The following is an 11447-nucleotide window of genomic DNA, read 5'->3' as shown; positions in this document are numbered from 1 at the left end:
GGACGTTCGAGGTTAAGAAGCGCGGCGGAGGAAATTCGCTCAACTCCAGCTTGTAGCCCCCGGAGACCGTAGAGAGGACCCACCTGTCTTGGATCCTGTCTAGCCACGCCTCCGCAAACAGCTGAAGCCTTCCCCCCACCCGGCTGAGTGGGGGAGAACCTTCATAATGCTGACTTAGTTGCTGGCTTGGCCTGTGGCTTACGGTTCCAAGGTTTTTTGGGAGCCTGAGGCTGGCCCTGTGGCTTCCCACCTGTATTGAATCGTCCAGGAGGCCGTCGGAACTGCCTGGTACCGGAAGTACTAGGGAATTTTCTGAATGTAAGCATCCAGATCTTCCCCAAACAAACGCTCTCCATGAAAGGGAAACCCCGCCAGTAATTTTTTACACGGGGCTTCAGCAGACCAGTTCTTCAGCCAGAGTAACCTGCGCATATGAACTAGCGAGAGAGTGAGACGTGAGGACTGCTGAATGGAGTCCTTAATAGCATCTATGGCAAAACATAATGCTCTGGGAAACTCAGCCAAATTCTGGGCCTGTTGTGCCGGCAATTCCTTTAAGACCCCTTTAAACTGGTCCTTCAAGGCCTGGCAAATCCCAATAGCCGCAATTGCAGGCTGGGTTATTCCTCTCGCCGAAACAAAAGAGGTTTTTAATAAAGTCTCTAATCTCTTGTCTGTCGGATCTTTGAATACCAGAACATTGTCTACTGGACAGGTCAAAGATTTGTTTACGCAGGACACAGCTGCGTCAACCTTGGGGATGCCCCATCTCTTAGTGAATTGTTCCTCCATGGGGTATAAAACCGAAAACTTCTTAGGAGGAAGAAAATATCTATCTGGATGTTCCCAGTCCTTGTAGATAAGCCCTTCCAGCAGGGGGTGAACCGGGAAGGAATAATTAGCTTGAGGAGCTTTTAAGGAGCCTAAAGATAAGCCTGTACTTGAAGCTGGTTCTGAAAGTGGCAACTTGAAGGCCGAACGGACCATCTCAGTGAGGGACTGGACCAAAATTTTTCGGATTGCGACGCCGAAAAGGGTTCTCCCAAAGTGGAATCCTCAGATTCCACTACTTCCAGCTGACCTTCTGCCAGATCTCCAGAGGGTAAATCAACCTCTTCTGAGGATGCATGCCCCAAATCGAGGGACTCCTCAGAGGGAGAGGGGGACCTTGTGCGTTTTTCCCTTGAGAGAGAGGATGTAATCAAGGTCGTTAATCTCTGCTCCAGACCCCCCATAGCTGAGGCCATAGCCTCCTATGTCACAAAAACTGGAGCAAGTGGGACAAGGGCAGAACAGGCATCTGACAGCCCTGATGGTTCACCCTGGGCCTCCTTCAATTTTTCAGGAGAGGAAGCCGCCGCAGGAGCATGCCCGAGATCCTCTGAGCCAGATGGCGATCCCTTTGCTTTTTTGCTTCTAGTCCCTGAGCCCTTAGCCATGATAAAGCTGAGGCACTCACAATAGTTGCAACTACTTGCGAACCTATAGACCAGCACTGACGCTGCTATTTGATGGTTGGCAAGGTGCAGAGCCCACTATGCGCCTTAAGCAAATGTCACTGTCTACCCCCAGTACTAAATACTGAAGTATGTGCACAAGATCTCTGTGTCCACCGTCAGCCAGAACCAGTTAGGTGGACTGGAGCATATAAGGACTAGGTGTATCACCTGACCTGCTCTGTCCTGTAATCTCAAGTCTCATAGAGAACAGCTGAGATAGACCCCCTGCGCGCATGCGCACGCGCGCGCCGCTGTTAGGCGTGCACCACGAGGCTACGCGCGCACACGTAGCCGCACGCGCGCACATGTCGTCACACGCATCTCACGGAGCACGCCGCGCACATTCGTGCGCCTCGGAGCAGCGTACAAAAAATTCATTTGTGCGCGCGCGTGCGCCTAAGACACATCAATGTCGCGCGCGCATGACGCGCGCCATGCATGAGGATGGAACCACAGCTCCATGTGAGAACCAGGTAAGCCAAGTGAAGCCAAACCTTTTGGACAACTTTTTTCTGCTTTTAACCTGCACAAGAGGGGCTAACTACCTGACTAGAGATACCCCTCCTCCCCACAACACACAGGACCATATAGGAGAAGCACAGACAGTTAGCTTTAGGCAAACATAATGGCTCAAATAAAGGAAGGTTACTCCTAGGACCAAGTCCTGAAGCACCTTCACTTACCTAATCCAACGCTGCAGGACTCTGCATAACAGACAGTCCAATCTTCACTCATCACGGAGAGCAGCGTCTATAGACCTTCAGGGACCGGGGTCCATGGATAGGAACACCACACACCTGGACCCATATCGCACCCTGTCAGTAAACTTTTGGTATTAGGAAATTGACCAAAGTACTGAATAACCAGGATCCAGCTCTCAAAGAGAAGCATTACAGGCCAAACCCCGTTCTTCTTAACCGGGGCCCGGGTACCGTCCACTTTGGCTCAGAAGCACTTTGGACGGATCCGGATTTCATGGAGGCTTTTTACATCCAATATGGATCCCTCCAGTAGAGCTCCTTGGAGCACATGTTCACTCGTGACCAACACCTAGACACTGACAAAAAACTGAGGCACTCCCGGTATGGGAGGGGTTATATAGGGGAGGGAACTTCTTGCCTTAAGGGCGTGTCAGTGTCCACACCTGAAGGTACTCTCTATAACCCACATAGTAATTACTATGCTTCTCTGTGTCCCGTGATGTACGATAAAGAAAACTTTAAAGATTGGATGGGCCTGAATGTCTCCTGGTTCGGTAGGACGGCCCTGATTAAAATGATAATCCTACACCGCTTGCTTTATTTGATGCAATCGGTGCCCATTTCCTTGCCCCCTGGCTTCTTTACTTCATTTAGGAGAGCCTGCTCCTCATTCCTCTGGAGGGGTTCTCAGCCCCGTATAAAGTTCTCCCGTCTTACCTCACCTAAATCTGGGGGTGGCATTGGTCTCCCGGATCTTCAAAAGTACTATAGTGCCTGCAATCTCACGAGGATTTCAGATTGGAACATACACGCTTCTAAAAAGTTGTGGGTCCTCCTTGAGAAGAGTTTCTCACAGGGCCCCCTTCATCTGCTTCCATGGTTGCCCTCTAAGACTTGTCCCCAATTTATATTGGCCCATCCACTCATTTACCCCTCACTCCTTGCATTCAAAAAGGCCCCTGCACTGAGCCACCCGTCTCCCCACCCGAACCCCCTAACGTCACTGCGGGGAAATCCGGACTTCCAACCAGGCTTTTCGATGGACTTTTTGAGCCAGGAATGGCCCTTTGGGGACGTACTGGCCCTCCAGTTCTATTCCACTGGTCGGCTTCTGTCCTATGAAGCTGTAAAATCTATCACTAAGACGGCCTCCTTATCATGTTGGACTTACAGGCAGATCCGGCACTTCCTCACGACCACTGCTGATCAATCTCTTTGGTCGCGGCAACTTACGCCCTTTGAATCCCTGTGTCACCGTAAGAAACCACAAAGACATTTGATTTCGCTCCTGTACACCCTCCTGATGGATGGGTCTCCACACACTCCCACCCCAGCACAAACATCATGGAATAGAGATCTTCAAAAAGATTTGTCAGGGGAGGATTGGAACGCCATTTATAAATACGCTCATAAGGGCTCTCTGAATGTGGCCATTCAAGAAAATGGCTACAAAGTACTCACTAAATGGTACAGGACCCCGTCGCACCTACATAAGTTTTCCCCTAACATTCCCGATACTTGCTGGAGATGTGGCACGGAAGTGGGAACCATGCTTCATGTATGGTGGGACTGTAGAGCTCTTCAACCTTTCTGGAGGGAGGTTCACTACCTCATTTCGCATATTACGACCTATGTACTAGATTACACCCCATCCCAGTTCCTCCTCCACCATACGTCACTCCCTAAAAAAGACTACTTCAAGTCCCTGGCCATGCACATGGTCAATGCTGCCAGAATTTGCATTCCCAGACATTGACGCTCTACCACCGCTCCCACTGTCAGAGAGTGGCTTACGCAAATTTCCTCAATAAACGAAATGGAAGAACTGATTCACATCTCACAGGACAGAATCCACAAATTTTCCTTTACTTGGGCTTGTTGGAACCACTTTGTCACCACTGACCGCTACCGTCAGTGGGTATCTTGAGCCACCCTGGGTGTCGGCCGCCCCTCCGCATATTATGGGGGGCTCCGGGGAGGCGCTGGGAGTTGATTCACTCGTGTTCCCTCTCGCTTTTCCCTTCCTACTGTACTCGCCCGTTCCCTCCCCCCTCTCTGTCCCCCCCTCCTTCCCTTATCTTATATCTTTCTCCCCCTATTCCTCTCATTTCCTCTCTCTCTTTCTTCTTTCTCTTTCCTCCCTACGCCTCTTTCCCTTTTTGATGGGGGACCTTTGGCCTGACATGATACACTATTTCTTGCTTACTGACCTTGAATGGTACCCTGCACCACTTTCCCCCTTCGCACCAGGTCGGGGGGGGGGACATGGGGGGGAGGGGAAAATTGGAAATACGATCCTCCGCCCTCAGTCGCTTCATCACACTTTGTGTACCTCTGTTCGGGTCTGGAAACTTCCATTATTATGTTATGATGTATCATGCAGCGTACCTTTTTTGTAACCTTATGTCACTCTTTGTTATGTGATAATTTTTGTATGTTGCATCTTGCTTGAATAAAAACTTTTATGGGAAAAAAAATATATATATTTAAAGCGTCGCCTATGGAGATTTTTAAGTACCAAAGTTTGGCGCCATTCCATGAGTGTGCGCAATTTTAAAACGTGACATGTTAGGTATTTATTTACTCAGCGTAACATCATCTTTCACATTATACAAAAAAATTGGGCTGTTTTGTTATTTTTTGATTTATGAAACCATTTTTTTTTACCAAAAAAAGGCGTTTAAAAAATGATTGCGCAAATACCGTGGAAGCTTAAAAGTTGCAATGACCGCCATTTTTTTCCCTAGGGTGTCTGCTAAAAAACCATATATAATGTTTGGGGGTTCTGAGTATTTTCGAGCAAAAGAATGATGATTTGTACATGTAGGAAAGAAGTGCCAGAATAGGCCCGGTATGGAGGTGGGTTTTAAAGCCCGGTATTGAAGGGGTTAAAATAGCGCAGCTTCTGCTGTTTAAAGGCTTTACTTTGCGTTCTGGACAAATTGTGAGACAAATTCGTGAATTAACGTGAATAAAAACCGTGTGCTTTAATATACACACTATAAAGCATAATAAGTACAGTTACAGTACATTCATAGCTTCAAATAAAAGTTCAATACATAAAAGAAAGTTCTTGGAGAACATGTGCTTTATGGATGGCCGATTAGCCCTATGTATGCTGGAGAAAATTGTCTGTGTGCTTCTGAAGATGGGGGAAGGGTAGAAGAGAGGGAGAAGCTTTCCACCCAAGCTTTTTTCTTTGACTTTCGCGCTGAAAAGTAAACCACTCCCCCTACATCACTCCCCAGAATGGAGGGGATGACGAGGAGGAATATGAGGCTTACCATAGGAAGTGGTCTATCTCCTAATTACTTACAGATACAGGAAATGGGGGATATCGTTCTCTGTACAATCCGTGTTTTATTGATTGCATGGAATATTGGAATTTTCTGAGATTGTGGATTTGGGGTTTTCATGAGCTGGAAGCCACAATCATCACAATGATGACAAATCACGGCTTGAACCCTCTTGCTTTGCATGTAATGAGTCTCTCTCATATATTAGTCTCGCCTTTTAAGTTGCATTAGTGAAATAAATGAACTTTTGCACCATATTCAAATTTTTCGAGTTTCACCCGTATATCAGGGTGTGCTTCTTCCCCACATGTCCAGCAACATTCACATACAAGACATTTCCCGCACTCACGTTCGGCACACACACAATTATAACCAAATAACACAAGGTATATTTACAACATTTTTTAACAGAAACAAAAAAAAACTAAATTTTTTCAACATTTTCTGTCTTTTTTATTTGTAGCACAACAAATAAAACCCCAGAGGTGATCAAATACCACCAAAAGAAAGCTCTACTTGGAGAAAAAAAATCATTTGGGTACAGTGTTGTATGACAAGTGTGAGAGAGCTGAAAATTGGCCTGGGCAGGAAGGGAGTAAAAGTGCCCGGTATTGAAGGGGTGTTGAATGTGGGCAAAAAAAATGCAAAACCGTCTCTGGTAGTGAAAGGGTTAACGGATAAGTTCACCTTCGGGAAGATGTTACATGTTCCTGTTCCTGCGGCGGCTCAGCGATCCGAGACATTTCCCACACTCACTAATACACCTCGAGGGTTGTGTGGGACCCCTGATGTACAGGGAGACAGGACTTGAGTGAGGAACATTTCCCTCACTCAGGATAGGAATACGGCTTCTCCCCTGTGTGAGATCTCTGATGTCTGGAAAGAATGGACTTCTCTGAAAAACATTTCCCACACTCAGGACAGGAATACGGCTTCTCCCCTGTGTGAGATCTCTGATGTCTGGAAAGAATGGACTTCTCTGAAAAATATTTCCCACACTCAGGACAGGAATACGGCTTCTCCCCCGTGTGAGATCTCTGATGTATGGAAAGATTGGAATGATATGAAAAACATTTCCCACACTCAGGACAGGAATACGGCTTCTCCCCTGTGTGAGATCTCTGATGTCTGTTAAAACTGGAATGGTCTGAAAAACATTTCCCACACTCAGGACAGGAATACGGCTTCTCCCCTGTGTGAGACCTTTGATGTGTGTAAAGATGGGACTTCTGTGAAAAACATTTCTCACACTCAGGACAGGAATACGGCTTCTCCCCTGTGTGAGATCTCTGATGTGTGGAAAGAGTGGACTTCTTTAAAAAACATTTCCCACACTCAGGACAGGAATACGGCTTCTCCCCCGTGTGAAATCTCTGATGTGTGGAAAGATCAGACTTCTGTGAAAAACATTTCCCACACTCAGGACAGGAATACGGCTTCTCCCCTGTGTGAGATCTCTGATGTGTGGAAAGATTGGACTTCTGTGAAAAACATTTCCCGCACTCAGGACAGGAATACGGCTTCTCCCCTGTGTGAGATCTCTGATGTGTAAAAAAACTGGACTTATCTAAAAAACATTTCCCGCACTCAGGACAGGAATATGACTTCTCCCCCGTGTGAGATCTCTGATGTGTGGAAAGCTTGGACTTCTCTGAAAAACATTTGCCGCACTCGGGACAGGAATGCGGCTTCTCCCCCGTGTGAGATCTCTGATGTCTGTAAAGACTGGACTTCTGTGTAAAACATTTCCCACAATCAGGACAGGAATATGGCTTCTTCCCTGTGTGAGATCTTTTATGCATATTAAGATGGACTTTAGAAGAGAAACAATTCCCGCACTCAGTACAGGAAAACCTCTTATCTGTTGGAAAGACGGCACCGTCCCTCACAGTCTGAGGCTCCTCAGGATAAGAGGAATACGATGGTCCGGCACCATCCCGCACAGTCTGAGGTTCCTCAGGATAAGAGGAATACGATGGTCCGGCACCGTCCCGCACAGTTTGAGGTTCCTCAGGATAAGAGGAATACGATGGTTCGGCACCGTCCCGCACAGTCTGAGGTTCCTCAGGATAAGAGGAATATGATGGTCCATCTACACTGTGTGGTGCCGGATGGACATTTGAGGTAGTCGGGTTTTCTCCTGGACTATACTGTGTGATGTCCTCATCTTCTACTTTACAGTCTGGAGACAAAGTGAGACAATCCTCTGAGGTTTTCCTCATCTCCCGTCCATCTACTAAAATAGAAATACAAAGATTATTACTAGACATGAGCCAATTGGTTCCCCTAAACCAGGACTCCGCCCACATCAGGCAGCTTTGTCTCTGAGGATCTTACAATTCCCCTCTCAAGGTAACTAGTAAATGGCTCCTCTGATCTCCTACCAGTGGAAGATTAACTGTTTACATGAGACAAGTTGCAGAGATCCCACACCGCTGCCTTCTATCTCCTGAGACTGCACTCAGTGACTTGGGTCTGAAGCCGTGTACACACGGTCGGTCAAAACCGATGAAAACGGACTGAAGTTCAGTTTCATTGGTCCAAACCGACCGTGTGTACGGCCCATCGGTCTGTTGTCCTTCTGACAAAAATTAGAAAACTTGCTTTAAAATCGAACCGATGGACCACTGACCGATAGGTCCAAACCGATGGTTAGTATGCACGACCATCGGTTAAAAAACCCACGCATGCTCAGTCTAAATGAGGGGACGAGAGCGCTCGTTCTTGTAAAACTCGCGTTCGTTTTTGACATGGCACATTCAACATTTTTAGAATTCCTGTCTCGTTTATTGCAGCGCATTTATACGACCTGTAAAAGCACGGAGACTGAAAAGCGCGAATCGGCTCTAACCAAACCTTCACTAACACGCGGTTACACAGAATTAGCAAAAGCAAAAGCGGACTCAAGGGCAGCGCCGAAGGCTTTGGCCTTCCCCTTTATAGTGACGTCATACGTGGTTTATGTGTCCACGTTCTGACCCGATTGGATTTTGAACTGATGGTGTGTACGCACATCAGGCCACTTCAGTGTGAACCGATGAAAACGGTCCGTCGGACCAATCTCATCGGATGGACCGGTCATGTGTACGCGGCCTGAGACTATACAGACATATCCCTCCACCCGGCACAGTCAGCAGACAACAGAGCAAGTAATCCTGGGAGAATTGTTCTGTCAGAGATCATACTAGACCCGGCGATGGGATCGTGCTGTCCTGGAAGACTACTGGAAAAGGAGTTACCAGTGAGTACTAACTCCGGTTTTTCCCCAGTCGTCTTCCAGGACAGCCCTTGAGAGGATCCCCAAGTACTCACCAGATTAGGGCGGGACCACAGCTTGGAGGACTTTCCGCCGGCATAGCAAATATGGGCTGGACGCACGGTGCTGCTCCCATTGATTAGCCATTCAAACATGCAAATGAGGGAAATACGGCGATTCACAAACGTGCGTGTGCCTGACGCATGCTATGCGAGATGCGCGTAAGTTGTACGTCTGGCGGGATTGTTGTGGGATCTACGTAATTTGGTGTATAGGGGGACTCGCGCCTACGAGTTGGTGCCGATTCCCACTGTCACCACATACAGGGTATGGGTGGCGGCTAGGAAGCGTTTCCCAGGGGAGAATAGATGGTCCCCAGTGCAACCTCTTTGTGGTAACCCATCACTGCCTCACTTCCGGACAATTCCTGATCCGCAGGTCTGGGCGGGATTCGGGGTGAAGGTCTTACGCAAAATTATGCAGAGGGGGTGCTGTTAACGTTCCCGCAGCTTCAGAGGGACTTTCCCCTGCCGGGCTGGATGTTCTTTCGATACCTTCAGATTCGGCATGCGGCCAGAGCTCAGTTCCCGGGAAGGCCCTCGCTGCGGCTTGACTCTGTTGAGGAAGTTCTCTCACAGGAGGATTTGCCGAAGCCGCTTTCGGTTCTGTTTGGGGTCCTGCTTAGGAATGACTCACCGAAGATTGAGAAGCTGTGGGTTCGGTGGAGGGAGGATATCCCTACCCTGGATAGAGAGGACTGGGAGGGTGCGTTGGAAAATTGCCCTAAGCTGGTGTAACGCCACCCTATTAACTCTGCACTAAGTACAACTATAGCTGCTTCTTTCCCTTATAACTGACATTCGTCTTTCTGAATATCCTCTCACTTCCTGCAGCCTTGCGCTCCACGGTGGTTGCGGAGGTGCGCCACCTAATGGTACTTCCTGGTCCGCTCCTGCGCGGCCTATTTAAACTCCCAGCACTGACAGTATGGCGTTCCTCTATTGCTGACAGAACGCCACTGTCAGCTGGGCATCCAGACTCACCTCTACTGAGCCCCAGCTTCCTGAACTGGACCACCAGGACTCCACGCACAGCACAGCCGCTCTCATCAACTAGGTCCAGGCTCCCAGGACGCTCATGCCCAGCTATCTGCAACCGCAAGTACTCTGCTATAGAAACCAATTACTAAACGCTGATCTCCATACTTTCTGCTTTGCTTCCAAGTTCATGTTCACTGCTATGCTATCATTTACTATGGAGTTATCCTAAAGTCTCAACTACAGCTCTCATGTTAAAGTTCATTGCTATAGATACCAATTACTATGCACTGCTCTCCATACTTGTCGCTTGCTTCCAAGCTATGTTCACTGCTATGCTAATCTTATCAAGTACTATGGAGTTTCACTAAAGTCTCAACTACAGCTCTAATGTTAAAGTTCATTGCTATAGATATCAATTACTATGCTCTGCTCTCCATGCTTGTCGCTTTTCTTTCAAGCCTGTGTTCATTGCTAAAGTACTAAGGAGTTTCACTCAAGTCTGAACTGCAGCTCACATGTTATGCTCACTGCTATAGATACCAATTACCTGCATTGCTTTACATGCCTGACGCTTGCTTCCATGCCTGTGTGCACTGCTATTACTATTGAGTAATATGCAGCACCCCTAGAGGCCCAACTACAGATTATAGTTATCTTCTCTGCTAAAGATATCAAGTTACTATGCACCGCTCCTTAAGCCTATTCCCTTCCTGTCATGTCGCTGTGCACCACTAGTATATCCAAGTAATGAGGATTGCATCTCAAGGTTACTCAGTACACAGATAAACTTAACCTCTCTACAGAGGTCCCCACCATTGTGCTCTGCCAAGGATGTAGGTTACCATTAGTAACAACCAATGAACTTTGATGTGTAGTCTATTTTGTTCATAAGGTACCCAGTCCTGTCTGTACAATACCAGTACCACTAAGCACACTCCTTCTGGTCAGTCTGACCCCTAGTGTACAGATCCAGTGCTGTGGCTACTCTTATTCCTATACCTGATTTATTCCATTAACACTAAGTTTACTTTAATGTTGCTTATGCTGGAATAAGCGCCATACACTTCCCTGAGGCTGTGATGATAGAACCCAAACTCTTTACTGAGTTAAGAGTGAAACCTGTGTTCGAACCTGAGAAGTCTCCGCAGTTGCGATCCATAGACCTGAATCTAATTTGGTGTATCGTTGCAGCTGGTTGTCTCGGCTCGAGATAAACTGCTGCAAGTCAAATTGCTGCATAGGGTGTACTTTACGCCAGTTAGGCTACATACCGTAGAATATACCCGGACATGGATCCTCACTGTCCCCGCTGCTTAGTACATATGGGCGACTTTTTTGCATATGATCTGGGGATGTCCCAAGCTGCAGGCCTTTTGGAGGGAAGTATTTGAGTTGGTAAACCTTAAGCTAGATCTGTCGCTCCCTCTAACCCCAGAGCTGGCCCTTCTGGGTATACCGGATGATGACCAAAGATCACATCATAGTAAGCTACTTATTGCTTACCTGTTGTTCTACGCTAAAAAAGCGATTATCTGCGAGTGGTTGTCTCCCGACCCTCTGTCTGTGTCCTCCTGGTTATAAGTTAACATACATTAGCAGAGGCTGTCCCTGGAAATTTGACAAGGTGTGGCAAGCATGGCTGTCCCTGTAAGAGG

Source organism: Rana temporaria (genome assembly GCF_905171775.1).
Source record: "Rana temporaria chromosome 4 unlocalized genomic scaffold, aRanTem1.1 chr4f, whole genome shotgun sequence".
Taxonomy (NCBI): domain Eukaryota; kingdom Metazoa; phylum Chordata; class Amphibia; order Anura; family Ranidae; genus Rana; species Rana temporaria.
The sequence above is the reverse complement of the archived record's forward strand: the minus strand, read 5'-3'. Positions refer to the sequence as shown.